At 43.9% G+C, this 16559-nt stretch overlaps 1 protein-coding gene across 3 annotated transcripts in view; it reads left to right on the forward strand.

Annotated features, from left to right (window-relative positions):
- Positions 1–16559, forward strand: part of LOC124723001 — a 150980-nt gene that overhangs the window by 49560 nt on the left and 84861 nt on the right. For 2 of the 3 annotated variants that reach the window (XM_047248175.1, XM_047248176.1), the window contains exons 1-2: positions 2942–3075; positions 3532–3582. The gene's annotated coding sequence lies outside the window, so the exon portion shown is untranslated. Of the gene's footprint in view, positions 1–2941; positions 3076–3531; positions 3583–16559 lie in introns of those variants that run through there. The other variant, XR_007006476.1, reaches the window with a different exon arrangement.

Genomic DNA, 16559 nt, shown 5'->3' on the forward strand with positions numbered 1-16559 from the left:
AGTCCAGTTTCTAACACAAGGTGAAAATATGGCGTTGTAAAAAATGAGAATGTGAAATGTTTCCTGTTTTGACGTCAGTATGCTGTTTGTTCCTAGGTAACGTGTGATGATTTCTTTTGTGAAGTGGCTTTTGGCGCAAAGGGTTAATACTGTTGAAGGTTTCCGTACGAAACACAATGGCTATTGAGAAGAAAGACCGTGCACTGTTGATAAAGTTGTTTTATGAGATCGGCAACAATAGCAGCGCTGCATTGCGAAAATACAGCCGACAGAATGCGGCTGAGTAGGAAATACAAACCCGTAGCGTTAGGATTAGGGATGGGCTAAATTTCGATTTTCCGATATCAGTGATTTCTGTGAATGGTACTTTCAGTTAACGAATTCACAACTTATATCCCTCCGCTATTCCTGCGACTTTTGATACTCCTGCGATTTACACGATTTTTGCGACTTATGCGATTTCTGTGACTTCTGCGATTTCATCTTTTTACGCGATTTCTGCGATTTATCACCGTAGATGTTAGATCGTTATTAATTGCAAGTAAGAAGTGAGCTGTGTCAATGCAACTGAGAAATATGTTCTCGCCTGTATAGGCTATTATTTGTGAGGGCCTAATGTAGCGTTTTAGCAACTCAACTGACAAAAAGTTAAGTGAATTGGTATTATTAACATTTCCAACGATTCTTCCTCGTTTGTTACATGATATACGAAATATACGGTTGCCCACAGACAAAATTTCATCACAACGAAACAGTCAGTATTAAGGATGTTTTGCCTATGTTCTTCCTCTGGCTTTAGTTTTATATTGACGGAACAAGTGTGAAAATATTGATAGTGTGATGTTGAGAATCATAACACAAATTGCCACACAGTACCATAAGAGTTGATGTTTAGAATACGGATTCTAACCACGATGTTACGTTCACAAGTATCTGAACCACATTGTCAGCCACTCGATGCAGTGACAATTCAAAATATCAGTGACAGCAAACTGGAGAAGTTGCAACAGCGTCTTTATACCGACTTCGTCAGAAGTAAGGTTAGTTCCTAAGTTTGTGAATGAACGTAGGGACATCATGTAACGCAAATCGTGAAACCTCCCCCCCCCCCCCCTCTCAACTGCTTTCATTACCAGAATTATATTGCTAGTAATTAGTAGCAGAATAAAAGTTTAATAATCCTCTTGATTTTCCATACGCATGGTACTCCTAAAATTACCTTTGCATCTCACAAATTTGCCCCACCAAGAACGACGTGTGAAACCTCTCTGCAGGAATGTTGTAGATACAAATATGGTCCGTAATCGGTATGCTCTTATTTTCATCTACACCTACACCTACATGAATTACACTGCAATGCACAATTAAGTACGTGGCATTAGGTTGATCGAACCGCCTTTAAGGCACTTCTCTATCGTTCCATTCTCGAAGAGCGCCCGGAAAAAACGAACATTCAGATCTTTTGCGTGCGAGCTCTGATTTCTCTAATTTCATTACCATGATCATTTCTCCCTGTGTATGTGGGCGTCGACAAAATATTTTCACAATCTGAGGAGAAAGTTGGTGACTGAATTTTCATGAGGTCCTGCTGCAGCTAAAAACACCTTTGCCTTAATGACTGCCACACCAATATGTGGATCATATCCGTGGCAATCTCTCCTGTGTTCCGCGATAATACAAAACGAGGTGCCCTTCTTTGAACTTCTTCGATGTCCTCCGTCAGTCCTATCTCATGCGGATCCCACATCGCACAGCAATACTCCAGAAGTGGCCGGAAAGGGCAGTGTAAGCAGTCTCTTTAGGAGACCTGTTACATTTTCTATGTGTTCTGCAAATAAATCTCAGTCTTTTGTTTGCTTGGTAATTGTAATCTCTACGTATTTAGTTGAGTTTACAGCCTTTAGATTTGTATAAGTTACCATCAAGTGAAATTTAGCGGATTCTTCTAAGTACTCATGTGGATGACTTCACACTTTTCGTGGTTTACAGTCAAGTGCCACTTCTTGCACCATAGAGATATCTTGGCTAAAACATTTTGCAATTCTTTTTGATCCTCTGATACTTTACATGACGATGAATGATAGCATAGTCTGCAAAAAAACCTAAGAGGGCTGCTCAGACTGTCTCCTAAATCGTTTATGTAAATTAGGAAAAAACAGAGCCTACAACACCTCCTTAGGGAACTCCAAATATTCCTTCTGATTTAATCGATGACTCACCGTTACTTATTACGATCTGTGACCTTTCTGACAGGAAATCACGAATCCAGTCATCGCTTGTGAGTAACGGTGACAAAAGTCTTCCGAAATCTAAAAATATGAAACCAATTTGACGTCCCCTGGCTTCTTGAGAATAAAGAGCTACTTGTGTTTCACAGGAACGATGTTTTCTCAATCCGTGTTGGCTATTTGTCAATAAATCGTTTTCTTCCATGTGATTCATAAAGTTAGAGCACAGTATATGTCCCAAAATGCTACTTCAAATCGAAGTTAGAGGTGTGGTTCCGTAATTCTGCGGATTACTGCTATTTCCTTTCTTGGGTACTGGTGTGACATGTGCAACTTCCCAGTCTTTGGGTACGGATCTTTTCTACATACGAGCGGTTGTATACGATTCACTAAAATGTGGAACTGTATCGAACTTATCCCTGAAGTCAAGAAACGCAGTATCAACTGTGGCGGTGCACTTACATCCCGTCATCACGACCGCAACCGTTCGCATTCGGTGCCGCCCGCGAGAAAGCAATGTGGGGGCGCCACCGCTACCGCCGGACGAGTGTTACCGCCCGCACGCCGACAACGCGGCCTCGCCCTTGTGCATCAGCCGCGGTGGGTGAAGGTTCAGGTCGCAGATTTGGACCGTTACGTGTTATTTCTGGTCGAATATTGCATGTGCTCGGACTCGGCCTGGGCTTATAAAGAACTGTAGATACTGCATCAACGTTTCCACAGTTGTCTACGGCGCTCTGGATCTCACGGACGAATAGTGCGCGCTTAGTTTTTCAAGATCACTGTCTGTAGAATCCACGTTGAGATTTATAGAGAAGATTTTCGTTTTCTAAAAGCATCATAATGAGTGAGCATAGATCATATCTCTGAATTCATTGCAGTCACTCTTTCTAAATGTCGCAGTTTTCATAAAAAAAGCTACAATGAAGGGAATGAGCCGGCCGGGTTGGCAGAGCGGTTCTAGACACTACAGTCTGGAACCACGCGACCGCTACGGTCGCAGTTTAGAATCCTGCATCGGGCATGGATGTGTGTGATGTCCTTAGGTTAGTTAGGTTTAAGTAGTTCTAAGGGACTGATGACCTCAGACGTTAAGTTCCATAGTGCTCAGAGCCATTTGAACCATTTTTGAAGGGAATGAGGGGTAATTAAATATGGACGCAGATAAAAGAAAATATGCATACTTCATTACTGTTATTATTTGCGTGCCTGCTGCCAAGTATAGATGCTGTAGTATATGAGTGTATTAACTTATTGTCTTTGTAGATGTGTGATCAAACCCATTTCTCTTTCTCTTCCACAGAAGCTGAGGTTCCATTGGACTCCAACTCTCAACACAATTTACGAGTCTGTGGTAAGTCACTCAATAGTAACTCTAGAAAGAAACCTTTGTATGGCCGAGCGGTTCTAGGCGCTTCAGTCCGGAACCACGCTGCTGCTATGGTCGCAGGTTCGAATCCTGCCTCGGGCATGGATGTGTGTGACGTCCTAGGTTAGTTAGGTTTAAGTAGTTTTAAGTCTAGGGGACTGATGACCTCAGATGTTAAGTCCCATAGTGCTCAGAGCCATTTGATACATTTTGAACACCTTTGTAAAAAATCACAAATGCTCTTCATCTACCGGTATTTTTCCATAAATTTTCACCTAGTTTGCCTATAGACACAGACAGCTTTGTAAATACAACGTTAAGAAATACTTATTTCCTGATTAAATGTTCCACTCTGCAGCTTAGTGGTTTGAAACTTATTGACATATTAAAACTATGAACCAGGGGTCTAATTGGTACGAAGTGAGCTATCTAGATACGACAGATACAGTTACTTCCTCATACAGTAAACCCTCTTATTTACGAGAGACGTTCCGAAAGTAAGTTCCGTCAATGCTTTCCACACGGAAACCTTATTGTCAAAAACAAATACACTATGGCCTCTTGAACTTTACGCCTTGCACTATTTTTCGTCATAGCCCCCACCGACCAGGCAACATGTTTCCAGTCATGTACAGTCCAATGTCGGTGTTGACGGGCTCAGGCGAGGCGTAAAGCTTTGTGTCATGCAAGCGGATTGAAGAAAGCACTATGGTAAGCTTGGTGTCCTGCGATGCAAGAAATCGTCGCACGGCCTGGTCCACATCAGCATTGGTTTCGAAGTGACTTCCCGAGAGTGAGACTTTCAGTGCAAGGAACACGTAAAAGTCCTTCTCTGAATATGCAACACCAGCAACTAACCATTTGACGAGACATGACCTCTTCACCATACGCAGTCTGTAGGCGTTCACGGATGACGGACACACTAGACCCACGGGCCCATTCATACTGGATAACAGCACACACTTCCACTGGTAAGTACGCTGTCAGTACATTTTTGTCTGCTATCGTGATGCGTACACTCTTGATGACTGCACAGCACAAAGTTTTACGCCTCGCCTGGGCCCGTCAACACCGACATTGGACTACTGATGATTAGAAACATATTACCTGGTCGGACGAGTCTCGTTTCAAACTGTATAGAGCGGATGGGGGTGTAAGGGTATGGGGACAACCCCATGAATCCATGGCCCCGTCTAGATACGACTGTGTCAGCTGACACGTACATAAGCATCCTGCCAGATCACCTGCATCCATTCATGTCCGTTGCGCATTCCGATACACTTGGGCAATTCCGTCAGGACAACGCGACATCCCACACGTTCAGAATTGCTACAGAGTGGCTCCAGCAACACTCTTCTGAGTTTAAACACTTCCGCTAGCCACCAAACTACCCAGACATGAATATTATTAAGCATGTCTGGGATGCCTTGGAAGCGCTGTTCAGAAGAGATCTCCACCCCTTCGTACTTTTACGGATTTATGGACGGCCCTGCAGGATTCATGGTGTCAATTCCCTCCAGCACTGCTTCAGACATTAGTCAAGTTCATGTTATGTCGTGTTGTGGCACTTCTGTGTGCTCACAGGGACACTACACAATATAAGGCAGATGTACCAATTTCTTTGGCTCTTCAGTGTATTAGTACGGGAGACTATATTAACTATTGTTCTGAAATTACAAACACAGTTTATTTCTCAGCTTGTAGCTGACACCAGTTTGATCCTGCAAGAACTACGAATCAAGACCCAAGCAAATTAAAGACATTGGCTGCCAGTGGGCATTGATTTATATCAATGGTAAAGTTGAAAATTTGTGCCAGACTGTGTATCGAACCTGGGTATCCTGCTTACAAGGCAGATGTGCTGACTACTATGGCATCCGGACACAGTGGTCACCATAACCTCACGGACTACCATAGCATGCCTCCTGTCAGACCCAAATTCTCAACTTATACCACACATTACTCATGTAGTGAGCCTGCTCATTAGCCTCATTAGTCATGGCATCTCGCCTGTTTCCGTAAGAGTTCGAGCTTACTGTGGATCTGCACTGAAGGGATCATTGGTCATCATCGCCATAATTATATACGGGCTGTCTGTTCTTTCAGACATGTTGCGGAGGGGTAATATGTTTGCCCACAACACTTGAAATTGCAACAGGGGTCATCTCTCAACTCCCTTTATGTCAATGTATCGCTTACCCCCATATTCTCATCATTCACGAATCTTCCAGTCTTTGATACATGGGTTTTCCATCTACAAAATTTTGAAGAGTGTGGCTGCCTCTAGAAATCCCCAGCCAAGTCACACACTGCTGCTAATTCTCTCGAAATACCGTCACATTGCAACAGTACTGGCTAGTTAGTAGGCTGTCTATCAATCTACCCATCATTCATTATGTAGAGAGCAATCACAATGAGAAAAAATAGCGCACTAACGTACAGGAAGAAATTCACCACCATAGGGATGCTTATGTCTGGATATTTTACGATTGGTACTGGTTCCCGTGATTTGTGGTAAATGGCGTAATAGAACACTAGCAGAACTCTTTGATTATTTTAGGTTCAATAGTTGCATTTATTTATTCTTAGCTCCAGCTCTCACCAATCGTCAGTCCTCTGCATATCGATAGAGCCTACTGGTGGCGTATCCCAGCCATAGACACGAGCCTACATCTACATACATATTTTGCAAACAGCTGAAAAGTGCACGGTGTGGACTATGTCGTAGCGGTATTATGGATTTTTTCATTCTTATTCCACGCATATGCGTAATTATCGAGTAAAAGTGAAGGTCTGTATGCCTCTGTACATAACATAATCTCACCTATGACCGCTACCCCATATAGAGGTTTTCTATTGGGAAAAAAAAACCTTGCTGCTACACCTTTAGTATACGAGGACTGCACCAAGAAAGTCTGATACATATCATCTGCAATTCATCGATACTGATTGAGTGTCTATAAGTATGTCCCTGTATGTGCCGTAATCTCCTTTATCGCATTCCTATTATCCCTACGCTAGATATACGAATGGTTCAAATGCCTCTAAGAACAATGGGACTTAACATCTGAGGTCATCAGTCCCCTAGACTGAGAACTACTTCAACCTAACTAACCTAAGGACAGCACACACATCCATGCCCTAGGCAGGATTCGAACCTGCGACCGTAGTAGCAGCGCTGTTCCGGACTGAAGCACCTAGAACCGCTCGGCTACAACAGCCTGCCTAGATATACGATTTCATGATAGAGTCTGAATCTACGTTGAAAGCACAGCGTTTTGCGAGGAATACATAGTCTTTTTCTCATATGAGATACAGCAACAGATTGTTAATCAAAGAGTATCACAGAGTTTCCAACACGTACACTATCAATTGAATTATTTACATTGGTGAAACTGCTTCGCACAACCACACATGATTCAGAGTACTGTGCGAGTGGGGAGAGATTTAGGATTTGATCACAGCCTTGTTCATTTTTGCTTCCCCCCTTCCAAACGTGTTATTCGAGAGTGGGCTGATCCTAATATCGTATTCCGGTTAGAGCAGTGGGCAGTGCGTATACGTGTAGGTGGAGTGGTACTCGTTTGATTATAAATTTCTTATAAACACACCCACCAGTGCTTTATGTTGGTCAGAGTTGTAACGTTAGCTACGAGAGATGCGGACGGAGTTTGCGGCTGCTCACTTGCCACACATAAGTCGACTGGTGACTTCTTAGTGTTTGGGTTACTTCCCCTAAGAGTCTGAGCCTGACATATGCACTTTTCTTCAGCTCTCTCCAGATGCTTACTGTCAGGCATTTTACTGCAGTTAATGCTTCCGATAACACTGCACGGGATTTTTAGTCCTTTTAATTTCCAACAGATTTAGCTGCGTTCAGGTCAACTACTAGCCTCATCACAGGTCATCTCGTCTCCTCGTAGACAAATCCATCAACTGTGAACACCCTACATCTAAAACAAATACGCCACAAGCTGCTGCACAGTGCATGGAAGAGGGTACATCTCACATCAGTATTATCGGTTATCCTTCCATCCCAATCTCATGCATTGATTGAGTAAAAAATAATGGCCTATATACCTTCATTTATACCCTAATCCACACTTAGATTTCTGCCAGAAATGCGACATCTTTCCCAGACTTTTTTTCGTAACATATTTAGCTGGACTGTGCCAACACAACGATCATAGCAGCATCCACACGATGCTATTGCTTTGCATATCAGCTACGTAACCCAAACAGATGTGGTCTCACATGGTTGATACGAGGGCAGTTCAATAAGTAATGCAACACATTTTTTTCTCGGCCAATTTTGGTTGAAAAAACCGGAAATTTCTTGTGGAATATTTTCAAACATTCCCGTTTCGTCTCGTATAGTTTCATTGACTTCCGACAGGTGGCAGCGCTGTACGGAGCTGTTAAAATGGCGTCTGTAACGGATGTGCGTTGCAAACAACGGGCAGTGATCGAGTTTCTTTTGGCGGAAAACCAGGGCATCTCAGATATTCATAGGCGCTTGCAGAATGTCTACGGTGATCTGGTAGTGGACAAAAGCACGGTGAGTCGTTGGGCAAAGCGTGTGTCATCATCGCCGCAGGGTCAAGCAAGACTGTCTGATCTCCCGCGTGCGGGCCGACCGTGCACAGCTGTGACTCCTGCAATGGCGGAGCGTGCGAACACACTCGTTCGAGATGATCGACGGATCACCATCAAACAACTCAGTGCTCAACTTGACATCTCTGTTGGTAGTGCTGTCACAATTGTTCACCAGTTGGGATATTCAAAGGTTTGTTCCCGCTGGGTCCCTCGTTGTCTAACCGAACACCATAAAGAGCAAAGGAGAACCATCTGTGCGGAATTGCTTGCTCGTCATGTGGCTGAGGGTGACAATTTCTTGTCAAAGATTGTTACAGGCGATGAAACATGGGTTCATCACTTCGAACCTGAAACAAAACGGCAATCAATGGAGTGGCGCCACACCCACTCCCCTACCAAGAAAAAATTTAAAGCCATACCCTCAGCCGGTAAAGTCATGGTTACAGTCTTCTGGGACGCTGAAGGGGTTATTCTGTTCGATGTCCTTCCCCATGGTCAAACGATCAACTCTGAAGTGTATTGTGCTACTCTTCAGAAATTGAAGAAACGACTTCAGCGTGTTCGTAGGCACAAAAATCTGAACGAACTTCTCTTTCGTCATGACAACGCAAGACCTCACACAAGTCTTCGCACCCGAGAGGAGCTCACAAAACTTCAGTGGACTGTTCTTCCTCATGCACCCTACAGCCCCGATCTCGCACCGTCGGATTTCCATATGTTTGGCCCAATGAAGGACGCAATCCGTGGGAGGCACTACGCGGATGATGAAGAAGTTATTGAAGCACTACGACGTTGGCTCCGACATCGACCATTGGAATGGTACCGTGCAGGCATACAGGCCCTCATTTCAAGGTGGCGCAAGGCCGTAGCATTGAATGGAGATTACGTTGAAAAATAGTGTTGTGTAGCTAAAAGATTGGGGAATAACCTGGTGTATTTCAATGCTGAATAAAACAACCCCTGTTTCAGAAAAAAAATGTGTTGCATTACTTATTGAACTGCCCTCGTACACAGTGACTTTGTAGTAGTGAACTGTCGAATCAATGTTACTTTCACCAGTACGTATCGTTTAACCACAAACGAGTCTATTTGTATTAATGTCAGGATAGTAGTTGACAATGACTTAAACGTTATAGTATAAATTGAGGCTGTATGGTGAAATTTGAAGGTAGGACTAGTTCAAATTGAGTGGGAGAAAGCCGGCCGAAGTGGCCGTGCGGTTAAAGGCGCTGCAGTCTGGAACCGCAAGACCGCTACTGTCGCAGGTTCGAATCCTGCCTCGGGCATGGATGTTTATGATGTCCTTAGGTTAGTTAGGTTTAACTAGTTCTAAGTTCTAGGGGACTAATGACCTCAGCAGTTGAGTCCCATAGTGCTCAGAGCCATTTGAACCATTTGAGTGGGAGAAGCTGTGCGGCAAACTGGGATGTTTCGAGGGGTAGTTGATTGCTAAGTACGCCACACTCTGTCTTGGCATTCCTGTCTTCACAACAGCAGTCTTAGTGCACCATTACTCGTTGTGTTCGGTGTTGCTACGTTAAAATTAACAGATTAACGGTCGTCATAGACGTATTTCTAACGCATGAAAGTGTCGTGAACACACGCGGTCTGCAGGAAGAGGTATGTACTGCAGTGGATCGAGAGTAGATCTGTGGTATTGTCTTACTGAAGATCGTCGGAGCATTAAGATGGACATATGATGTTCGTGATTTCGGTTACTCACTCATTCTAAGATCAACGAAACTTCAGTGCAAGATGGTATTCTACTCCAAAAGGTATTCAGAGCACACAAAAAAAATTATTTGCAAAATACTATCGCATAGTTTCAAAAATCTGTCTGTCCTATTTAAGTGTGTGGCACTGCCAGGCATCATTAATCAATGTTCCATTAAAACTACAGTCTTCCGCACCATGTACATGCATATACAACTCCGTAGTCAGTTATCCATTCACTCCCACAGTCTTCTATGGCGTATAGACTCCCTTCTGAATTCGAAATGTAATTTGCTTAGGAAGACAACACCCATTTTTCCAGCGGAGGAATGGAAACAGATGTGTGTAATATTTTTTCCGGACGTCTATCAGGGTTATTTATGTACAGTGCTGCTGCATAAGGCACTCCATGTCATTATTAACGAATGTTCTGTTAAAACAGTCCATTTCCATAGTTATAAGACTGATCTTAAAAGCCAGGTTCCTTCTGGCGGAGGAATATGTGGGCGTTTCTTCGCGACATTAGGTAGTAGTACATTTCCATTCTGTTAAAAAAAATCTGGCGTTTTATCCGAAACCATAAGCTAGTAGTCACCTATAGGGGGGGCATTGCAATAGCATAGGCTTAAAGTCCATTTTAGCGTCAGGCAGTTCTGCTCTGTATGGATTTGTTATATTCATGCAACATTCATACCAGCTTATCTTAATATGCCTCCTGCTTCTGGCTGTGGAAAACAGTACAATATCCCTTAGAGTGCATAGATTTCAACCCTGTAAAATTATTTAAATGTAACATCATCCTTCCGTCTAACATATAGTGCATACCTTAAGAAATCAAGCACGTTCCACCACCAGTTACGATTATATCTGCTGTGTAATGCTTTTTACTAAAGTAATAAGACACATGGCCGTAGGCAGCACTCAGAGTTTCTTTTTTCTCTTGCAATACATGCCAATACAAAATCTAGTCGCCACTTGTACATGTTGCAAACCAGTTGTTAGCGGATGATATGGAACTGTGTAGCACAGTTCTTAACAAAAGCTTTCTGCTGGGGGACGAAATGATGCATTTTAACCTAACGGAACACTGCATTCATTAACGGAACCGCGGTATCCTCTGTCAATTTCATGTTCCGACACTCAAAAATAACGATTCTTCAACGCAGGTCACGAGCAGTAAAGATCATAGAGTAACCATAGTTCTCATATTAAGGACGGACCTAAGAGCGATCGATGTAGGACAAAACAAGAAATGAATGCATTTTAATGATAATGTTTCCTCTTCACAATGTATTTTAACAATATAGAAAAATAGACAATAAATTCACACAGCACACGAGAAAAGGGAAGCCCGACATTCAACGCAAGCAGCAATATGTCTGCAGGGAAAGAATGGTAGTCCCATTTCTTCCTGGAAGCAGATTTTACTCTGGCGAGCATTGTCAGAAGCTCTCACAGTCACACAGTGTTGGGACGCCGTTTTCAGAAGATTTGATGGAGGTTTAATATTAGCTATCGCTTTAGGCAAGTACCGGGATGGTTTTTTTGAAAGGGCTCGGCCGACTTCCTTCCCCATCCTTCCCTAAATCGATGGACCGATGACCTCGCTGTTTGGTCATCTCCCCCAATCCAACCAACCAACAACAACCAATATTAACTGCATCCTTTGCACTGATTCTTGCATCTATATTCTGACAAATATTATCCACAAAATCCTTAGCCTTCTCAAGAAGCACAAATAAGTACCTGGAAATCCACACGGCATCTACAGCCCATGGACTGTAAGTTTCACCCCAATATTTCAACCTTCCTCCACAATGGAAACACCCGGTTTCATCTCCGTCGCCGGTATGAAACAACCCAGTTTCACTTAGTTTGACAGGATGGTGCTTAACAGCCAAAGCCCAACCTTTGAAAGATGACAGCCACATATCGTATGTTCTATATTTAGGGTGAGCTAACCTAATCTTCCACGCACCACATTTTGAACTGCATAGTGATGATGATTCAGGTGAATGTGGGAATATCTCCATTCTGCATAGGTTACAATTATCATACAAAAGAAACAGTTAGACATACCACAAACACAGACTTTCACAGATACACCTCCGCATCACCCTCAGACATCCACTACGTTACAGAGCGAACTGCTTTCATAGCTCAATGGCAGTTAGGTGTAGATCCCTCAGTGCGGTTGATGGGTCACGTCGTCCATAAACAGCCCTTTCCAATCTATCCCAGGCACCACCAGCGGCGTACGTCGGTCCCACATAATGCCACCTCAAAACAGCAGGGAACCTCCACCTTACTGCACTCGCTGAACAGTGTGTCCAAGGCGTTCAGCCGGCCTTTGTGACCGAGCGGTTCTAGGCACTTCGGTCCGGAACAGCGCTGCTGCTACGGTCGCAGGTTCGAATCCTGCCTCGGCATTGATGTGTGTGATGTCCTTAGCTTAGTTAGGTTTAAGTAGTTCTAAGTCTAGGGGACAGATGACTTCAGATGTTAAGTCCCATAGCGCTTAGAGCCATTTGAACCATTTAAGGCGTTCAGCCTGACCGGGTTGGCTCCAGGCACGTCTCCAACGATTGTCTGGTTGAAGGTATATGCGACACTCATCGGTGAAGAGAACGTGATGCCAATCCTGAGAGGTCCATTCGGCATGTTGTACCCATCTGCGCTGCGCTGGTTGGCTCTGAGCACTATGGGACTTAACATCTATGGTCATCAGTCCCCTAGAACTTAGAACTACTTAAACCTAACTAACCTAAGGACATCACACACATCCACGCCCGAGGCAGGACTCGAACCTGCGACCGTAGCGGTCGCACAGTTCCAGACTGTAGCGCCTAGAGCCGCTCGGCCACCCCGACCGGCTGCGCTGCGCTGCATGGTGTCGTGGTTGCAAAGGTGGACCTCGCTATGGACGTCGGGTGTGAAGTTGCACATCATGCAGCCTATTGCGCACAGTTTGAGTCGTAACACGACGTCGTGTCGCTGCACGAACAGCATTATTCAACATGGTGGCGTTGCTGTCAGGGTTCCTCCGAGCCATAATTCCCAGGTAGTGGTCATCCACTGAAGTAGTAGCCCTTGGGCGGCCTGAGCGAGGCATGTCATCGACAGTTCCTGTCTCTCTGTAACTCCTCCATGTCCGAACAACATCGTTTTGGTTCACTCCGAGACGCCTGAACAATTCCCTTAACGCGATCGAACCGTGGTATTGACTGTCTAGGCATGGTTGAACTACAAACAACACGAGCCCTGTGCCTCCTTCCTGGTGGAATGACTGGAACTGATCGGCTGTCGGACCCCCTCCGTCTAATAGGGGCTGCTCATGCATGGTTGTTTACATTTTTGGGCAGGTTTAGTGACATCTCTGAACAGTCAGAGGGACTGTGTCTGTGATACAATATCCACAGTCAAAGTCTATCTTCAGTTCTGGGAACCGGGGTGATGCAAAACTTTTTTTGATGTGTGTATATAACGTACTCTAAACATGTAATATGCCGACACTTCTGCTCACGTGGTTGTGACATCACTTCTCACCCTGTGTTCTAGATTTCCTTGTAAATGGAGTACAAGTGTAAACACCTAGCGCAATTGCGCTATTTTTCTGTATGTGTGTGTATCGATTTCTCAAGCCCCCACACCCCCACCCGACACTACCACGGACCTAACGCTGGTGAATCGTCCTTCAGACACCACCCCTTGTTCCAGAAAGAAATGGGAGTACTCTTCTTTCCCTGCAGACATACTGCTGCTTGCGTTATATGTGGACCTACCCTTTCCTTGTGTGCTGTGTGCCACAGACCTGTTTTAGCTACAATGAGAGCAGTTTTGACGAAAGCAACGGTGTTGTACGAAATACTATCACTTTATAATACATTTTTATACATTGTTAATATATATTTTGAAGAAAACAGCATTACCAGTAAAATGCATTCATTTCTTGATTTTTCCTATTTCAGTCACTCTTAGGTCTGCTATTAATGTTACTACTATAATTACACTGAGATATTAACGCCTCCTGACCTGCGTTGAAGAATTGTGATTTTTTTAGAGTCGAAACATAGAACGGACAGAGAATACCACAAATCCGTCAACGTATGCAGTCTTCCATGGAGTTAAAAAGCACCATTTAGTCCTCCAAAAGAGTGCTTTTGTTAGATCTGTGCTAAAGAGTTCCTTCAGTTCCTTCCATATGGTTCGCTAACATGAGCTTTGCTACATGTACACCCCACAAAGCTAGTAGCGACTACATTCTGTACTGAGGTGTACTGCAGGGAGAAAAAATAAGATCTGTATGCTGCCTACTGCCATATGTCTTATTACTTTAGTAAAAAGAATTATACAGCAGATGTAATCGGAATTGGCGGTAGAAGGTGCTTGGTTTCATAATGTACCCACTATATGTTGGACGGAAGGATGATGTAATGTATCATTACTGTAACAGGGGGAATTCTATGCACTCTAGAGACAGTGCACCAGCAGAGACTGTCAGAAGCAGGAGGCATATTAAGAGAAATTTGTGTGCATACTGCAGGAATGTAATAAATAAATCTAGAGCAGAACTGGTTGACGTTGAAATGGACCATCGGCCTGTACTATTGTAATGACATCCAATACTTGACGACGAGTTTATGGATTCGGATAAAATGCGAAGTTTTTTCTTTCTGGCAGAAACGTTTACATCTTCCTCCAGTAAAATGAAACTGGTTTTTAAGTTCTGATTTATAACTAGGGAAATTGAGTGTTTGAGTTCGAACCTGTCTAAATGCTAACAATGCCGAACTACATTTCAAAAATCAGTATGGGATGTATATGGTGCGGAAGACTGTAGTTTTAATGGGACATTTCTTAATGATGGCAGGAAGTACCTTACACAGAACCACTGTACATAAATAGCCCTGATCGACATTCAGAAATTATTTTACAGTCATCTGATTCCATTGCTCCACTGGAAGAATGAATATTGTGAACATGAACAAATTTCTAAATCAGGAGGGAGAACAAGACTGTTGGGGAGGGTGGATAACTGACTATTCCATAATTAGCAGCCGGTCAGGGTGGCCGAGCGGTTCTAGGCGCTACAGTCTGGAACCGCGTGACCGCTACGGTCGCAGGTTCGAATCCTGCCTCGGGCATGGATGTGTGTGATGTCCTTAGGTTAGTTAGGTTTAAGTAGTTCTAAGTTCTAGGGGACTGATGACCACAGCAGTTGAGTCCCATAGTGCTCAGAGCCATTTGAACCATTTGAAGTAGTTCTAAGTTTTAGGGGACTGATGACCTTAGAAGATAAGTCCCATAGTGCTCAGAGCCATTTGAACCATTTGAACCATAATTAGCAAATAAAATTTCAGAAATCAGTATGGGGTGTATATTACGCATGAACATGGTGTAGAAGACTGTAATTTTAATGGAACATTGGTTAATGGTGAGAGGTAGTACCAAACTCTCTCTCGCTCTCTCTCTCTCTCTCTCTCTCTCTCTCTCTCTCTCTCTCTCACACACACACACACACACACACACACACACACACACACACACATAGACAACATCACAGGTCTACTATTGCTCCACTGCAGCACAAACCGCTTCCTGTAAACCACATATATTCACGATATTTTGATGCGTTTGAAATACGCTCTATGATGACTCTCGAGCAGTTAATTTTAAAGAATCACCACCACACACAATGAGCATTGATGCACTAAGACCGCCGTTGATGAAGACAGGAATGCCCAGACAGAATGTGGCGTACTTAGCCATCAACTACCCCTCGAAATATGTCAGTTTGCCATACAGCTTCTCCCACTATATTTGAACGACTCCCACCTTTGTACCTCACCATACATTCTCAGTTTCCGCTGTAACTTTGAGGGCAATGTCAGCTGCTATCTTGGCATTAGCACACATAAACCTGTTTGTGTTCGAATGATACGTACTGGTGAAAGTAACATTGTTTTGACAGCTTACTACTACATAGTCACTGTCTATCAATCATGAGAGACCACATCTGTTTGTGTAACGTAGCTGATTTGCAAATCAAAAGCATCAAGTGAATGTTCCTAGGATCGTATGTGTTGGCACACTCCATCTGAATATGTTACGAAAAAAAAAAGTCTGGGAAAGATGTCGTATTTTTGCCAGAAATCTAAGTGTGGATTAGGGTATGTACGGAGGTATATAGACCACTATTTTTTACTCTATCAGTGCGTGAGATTGGGATGGAAGGTTAACCGATAATACTGGTGAGAGATGTACCCTCCACCATGCACTGTGTGTGTATTGAACCGAGGAGCTAGAAACGATGGAGAGCCTTCACCCCGCCGTAGCCCTCAGTGGTTCACAACCCCACAACAGGCCACAGCAGTCCGCCCACCCCGCCGCCGCCCCACACCGACCTCAGGGCTATTGCGCGGTTGGGCTCCCTGTGGACCCCAGACGAGTGGTTTGCGTGGTAGAGTAATGATGGTGTACGAGTACGTGGAGACAATGTTTGTGCAGTAATCGTCCGCATAGCGCAACTGAGGCGGAATAAAGATAACCAGTCCGCATTCACCGAGGTAGATGGAAAACCGCCTTAGAAACCATCCACAGGCTGGCCGGCACACTAGACCTCGACATTAATCCGCGGGGTGGATTCATGCCAG

The sequence above is a fragment of the Schistocerca piceifrons genome, chromosome X (assembly GCF_021461385.2).
Source record: "Schistocerca piceifrons isolate TAMUIC-IGC-003096 chromosome X, iqSchPice1.1, whole genome shotgun sequence".
Classification (NCBI taxonomy): domain Eukaryota; kingdom Metazoa; phylum Arthropoda; class Insecta; order Orthoptera; family Acrididae; genus Schistocerca; species Schistocerca piceifrons.